The following is a 6,144-nucleotide window of genomic DNA, read 5'->3' on the forward strand; positions in this document are numbered from 1 at the left end:
GACTCACACAGTTGTGAGTTGTGTCACTTCCCCTTCCCGCTGCTCCACTCACGTACAAGGAAACCAACATTCGCTTCTTGTGAGTGATGATGTTGGCACTGGGTGATCCTTTGGGTAAAAACCCACCCTTGCCCTCATAGATATTTTCTCCTGACTTAGATAATACAATAACCTTTTAGTCAACAAGTTCTTAATGCCACCGTCTTTTATCTAATTTGTTTTATCTCTGAGTGGATAAGACGCTGATGGCAGATGGAGGATGAGAAAGGCCACTGGGTGGACAGCAGGCTTCTGTGGTGTGACCAGTAAGGTATTTACCCAGAGAATTGCCAAGATGTACACCGTCCATTCTCAACTGCTGCCTTTGGCAGTCTACAGATAAGCGTTACGCATTGTGTAAGTAGGTTCCTGATTCTCAGAGCCAATGACGAGCACGTACCGTTACTATTTATGTAAAAACAGAGACAGGGTTGCTTGTCCGTTGGCCTGTTTTTGGTTTCAAAGTCAGGTTAAACACAATACGTACGGTGTTGTTCACATTTATTTTTTAAATCTTAGTAATTATAGGAAAGTCCCAAAGAAAATGTGAGATAGGTTGTACCGTGGCAATGACACTCGACCTGGAAAAAGATGGAGCCTGTCCCATGCCCTGGATGGAGGGGAAGGCTTGGACATGCATCTGCTTTGACAGCGGATGTTTGATTGATGATAAACGCTTGATAATTAATACAATACGTGGGTGGGATTGCTCAAACAGTGGCCCTAACCTTTGCTTTGGGCCACTAACTTTGACAATTTGCTGAAAGCTATGGATTCTCTCTCCAGGTAAAAGAAAAAAAATACTTTCACACTCACAAACCTGGTAATTTTTGAATACTGTTCAAGATTGTGTCAGGCAGGACAATGGCCCACCTGAAAGTGTCTACATCCTAATCCAGGCACCTGTGACTATACCTGGTCCATGCCAAAGGGAAACAAAAATCACAGATTGAATTTAGGTTGGTAATCAGAGGACCTTGAGATGAGGAGATTTATCCTAGATTCTGTGGGTGGCGCTAATGAAATGACAAGAGTCCTTAAAAGTGGAAGAGAAGGCAGACAACAGTCAGAGAAAGAGATGTGAGAAGAGAAGCAAGTTAGAGTGATGCGATTTGAGATGGACTAGGCTGGCGGTGACTACAGAGGAAGGGCCACTAGCCAGGAGTGCAGGTGGGTGGCACCCAGGCTCTGAAGATGGCAAGAAAATTGATGTTCTCCTGGGTCCTCCAGAAACAAGCACAGCCCTGCTTGCACCTTGACTTTAATCCCTGAGACCCATGTTGGATTTCTAACATATTGAACCGTAAGATAATAAATTTGTATTAATTTAAGGCCCTGGGTTTGTGGTAATGGGTTGCATAGAAAACTAATACAACTCCTTAAAGTCCATCCAACAAACATTTTCCTGAGGCCTCAATGAAGGGTAAATGTAGTGACTCTTTACAAACATACAACATGGTGGAATAAGCAAACCAGTCGTTTCCAGGAGCATCAAGAACATTCAGTGGAGGCCAGCACCGTGCGCTCACTGCAGACACATTATTCTAACACCCAGCCTGAGTCTCAAGCCACATGGCAGACCTGTGTCACCCGTGTAGGGAAACAGACACCTGGGACACAGGATGAATGATTCCTTAACTTAACCCCGATGAACTGGGACACAGGTAACACAGAGGGAAGTGGACCAAAAGGCACATTCGGAACCGCCTGTAACAAGAAGAGCTAAGCTGTGCGGCGCCCAGGCTGCACCCCGCGCCTTCTAACGTTTCTTTGCAGGACCTCATTCACTGCTCAAACGTTTTAAAGTAAGTACAGTTACAATGACTGAGTTAGAAACATCTCACCCAACAGCACGTGATTAGTGACTGGGGAAGCTCGGGGTGAGAGGCAGGCAGTTTCACCCCCTCCTTTTCTTCCGGGCACAACACCCCCTGATTTCATATCATGGCACCCACTGCTTCTCCTTACTTCTGCTTCCAAGCCACCGTCTCTCGTCGTGATATCTCAGCTCTGGAAGAACCGAAGCTTGCTGGGTCAGACCTTTTCCTCCGTGTAAGTGGTTCTACCCTTGGGATCTGCCCACCCCTTCTTTCACTGCCATCAGGGGTTGCGCTCCAGAGTCAAAGCCAACTTGCCCCTTGTCATCTCCATTTGGACACCAGTAGGGGTGACTTGATTGAAGACCTTGACCCCTATTGCTTCCCCAAACATGTCCCTTCCTGGATGCCCCAGACCAATGAAGTCCACTGTGCCTCTCTCCAGTTATTCATCTCAAAAACCTTGGAGACGTCCTTGATTTTTTTCACTATTTTTACCCTCACTTGATCTCATCACAAATCCTTTGAGCTCTACCTTCAGAGATTACTCCCGTACCTACCACCGCCCACCATTGTCTTTGTCCACTTGTGTCCAAACTCAGGGCTTTCTTACCTGAACACCCACAATGACCCAAGGACTCCCACTCGTGCCCCCCATCCATCCTCCACTCAACATGGACAGTGGTCATCTGAAAAAGGCAACAGAATCATCTCATTCCTCTGCCTAAAACGCTCCAAAGACTAAGCTAGAAGTCACACCTCCTCCCGGTGTCTGCCCCCTCCCATGACCCCGCAGCCTCCTCTTGGGTCACACGCATTGTCACTGGCTCCCAGTGACTTCCATCTCTAGCACATCTGCTCTCTCTCACTCAAGGTCTTAACACAGTGGGTACCTCTGCCTGGAGGGTCCTTCTCCTTGGTCCTGGGCTTCCTGGCTCCTTCTCCTTGGGAGAAGTTGTCCCTGGTTGCTCTATCTCAAATAACCTTGTCCACCTCACCACTCTCTCTGCTATTACTTGGCTTATTTTCCTTCATTGTGCAGATGAGACCAGGTCACCTCATTCCTTCATTTGTCTCCTTGTTTATTCCCAGTTGGCTCCACCATATTGCTAATTCCAGGAGGAAGAAACTTTGCCTAACTTCTCACTGCTGTATCTCCAAAGCCTAGTTCACTGCAAAGACTTCATCAATAGTGTGTGATGTTGTTGGGGCACTGATAGCACACGTGCACACCTACAGGTGGCTCTGACAACAGAGCCATCTCCCTTGGAAGAGTGTGCATGGGTCTGTGGGCGTCCAACAAAGGAGGGCCCCATAAGAGTGTGTGGAGGTGTTGCAAATGGGGTGGTTTAGAAGTAAAGCCAACGAAAGATCAGCCACTGTCTCTGCGCCTTTGTCCATGCTCTCCTTCTTTCAGACACCCCTCCCTGCCTGTCTGCCAATGTTCCATCCTTGGCTGTTCTGAGTCCGGTGGCCATATGATTTCCTCGGGTTCTCCCTGGTAGCACTTGCAGATCCATCAGTCCTTGGGGGTCGTACCCACTCTCTATCTGGCTTTGAAGTTATTCTAAACAGCAAACCCTGCATGTGGCATCGTATCAGGATCACCCTGGGGATGATTATGAGTGCCCAGAGTCAGTCACTAAACATTTAGGGAATGAATCAACGAGTCATTTAAGATGACAGGCAGCCACCAGACACAGAGGGTGACCGATGACCCTCAGAACTGTCTGGTTTTAGCAATGATTGTACCCCATCCTAGGGATTCCCTCAGTCTGGGGGGAACTGTGGGTCACCTTAGACCTATTACCTTATAACCCCAGCTGTTTACTGTAGCTACCCAAAGGGCTGCAGTAAATGTTCTATCATTTAGAAAGATTCAGAAATAGGGTGCCTGCATTTTGAGGTGATTGGCTAACTGATGATCAATTTTCCCAGAAATGGAAACAGTATTCCTCCTTGGAAAAATGGTATTTCACCCCTTTCAGATCCAAATAAGCCACACAGTGAATTGTACTTTGTAGTAAGTCAGATAACAGAAAAGTCACTCTAAGAATGGTTCAGCTTATTTTATTTATTTGCATTTGTGCTGGAGCTGAGAGGGGAGGCTTGCCCTCACAGGAAGAGGATTGCAGCCCGTTTGGTTGATTTCAGAGACTTTAATTCTCCTCTTTTAGTCACAGTCAGGTGCTTAGAAGTCACCACAGAGGCAAAAACTGACACCAGTGGAGCAGTTACCATCCGAATCTCTCTTTCCACCTTTGTCCCCTAAAGCAGTACAACCCTTTATATATTTTAAAGTCTTAATGAAAAGACCAATATATAAAAATAAAAACAGCTGCTGTGATTGAAGCTCGGGAGGTAGGTGAACCCAAGCCCTTTTTCCGTCACCAAAGGGTCCCTGTGGACATGGGAAAGGAGGAGCTCAGATCCCAGACTGAAGACGCCAGTCAATTAAACCTCAGTAGGGACAACAGTGGGGGAGGGGCAGGGCTGGGGCTAGGCAAAGGAGGTGTTTGCTGGCATCAGAATTACGTGTGCTTCATCATAAGGTAGAACCAAGGGCATTCCAGGCAGAAACGTCTGCATGGGGTAGAAATATCTCCACCATGTTTTGTGTGTCTAGTCTATTACTGCTAACCCCTCACCACCCACACAGAAAAGTCTAACACTCATTTCATGGGCTAAAGCATAATGGGGAACAGCAATTGTGAAAAAGAATACTGTCAGCTTAGTTCCTTATATTTTTCTTTACTGTTGGGATAGTTTAGGAAATAGAAAGACACCCCAGACAATCACCTTTTTTGACCAGATATATTATTTAGTAATAAAATGAATAACCCACCGTGCATCGCTTTTAAGTGCTTTTACGTCCATTATGTCATCTTACTTTCATAGCACCCCAGTGAAACGCGTCGCACTGCTGTCATTAGCCTCATTTTGTTCTTTTCTTTCCTCCTGCTTTTTGTCTTTTCTTACATGAGGCAATTAAGGTCAGGAACAGTCAACCACAGGACTGAAAGCCTGGATTTTTGGTTTATTGCTCTTTTTACTCCAGTTCAAAGTGGGCAGCTAATGGACAGGAATTGTTTTATTTCTGGCTCTGCTACTGTGGTAGTTCTGTGTCTCCCAACTTGACTTTCCATTCTACAGACCATGGGAGAAAGTCAAACTTTGATTTTGGGGTTTTAATTTACTCCAGCTGCCCACTGACAGTGATCATGGCAACCAGGGCGTCTAGTTGACTCTCTGCACCCTGGCCAATATGGAAGAAGCAACTGTTGGGAGTGTGTTATCTGAGTCAGATAATTCAACTAATTCAAAATCATTGTTAGTTTCAGGATAACTATTGCAATGTTCTGTACACCTGAAACTAAAAATAAAAAATTTATTAATTAATTAAAAACATAATTTAACTCTGTTAAAAAGTAAAACAAAGCATTTCTAACCAGTTGATAGAAAAACAATGGAAAAGTTGCTTCCAGAAAGATTCCACACAAGTGTGACTTATCCCCTCTTGCAGACGACACACCTTGCATTCTTGTCCACTATCTTTCTTTAGGTTGTACACCCAGACGTGAAATTCATGCATCATATGGTAATTCTAGCTTTAGATTTTTGGGGAGCCTCCACATTGTTTTCCACAGCAGCTGCACCAGTTTACATTCCCACAAACAGTGCCCAAAATTCCACTTTTTCCACGTCCTCACCGATACTTTTGTCTTTTTTATAAACAGCCATCCTAATAAGTGTGCACATGTTGTGGTTTGATTTGCATTTCCCTATTGCTTTAGTGTTGTTGCACATCTTTTCATGAGTTAGTGGCTGGCAATTTATGTGTTTTCTTTGGAGAAATGTCTATTCTAGTCCTTTGACTATTTTTTAATTGGGTTGTTTTTGTTATTGAGTTGTAGAAGTTCTTTATGTATTTGGGTATTAATTCCTTATCAGATACATGATTTGCAAATATTTGCTTCCATTCTGGAAGTCCGCTTTCATCTTGGTGATTATATCCTTTAATGTACAAAAGTTTTTCATTTTCAGGACTGAGGTCCTGAAATCCAATTTATCTATTTTTTTTTCTGTTGTTACTTGTGCCTCTGATGTCATATCCAAGAAATGATTGCCTCATTGACACTCACTTAACCACGTGCACAGAGGTCAGTTCTGGACTTTCTGTTCTGTCCCATTTGTCCATATGTCATCTTTATGCCAACACCGCATTGTTTTGATTTCTGTAGTTTTGTGGTAAGCTTTGAAATCAGGAAGTGTGAGATTTCTAATTCTG

This window comes from Hipposideros armiger, unplaced genomic scaffold, assembly GCF_001890085.2.
Source record: "Hipposideros armiger isolate ML-2016 unplaced genomic scaffold, ASM189008v1 scaffold_193, whole genome shotgun sequence".
In the NCBI taxonomy this organism is placed as follows: domain Eukaryota; kingdom Metazoa; phylum Chordata; class Mammalia; order Chiroptera; family Hipposideridae; genus Hipposideros; species Hipposideros armiger.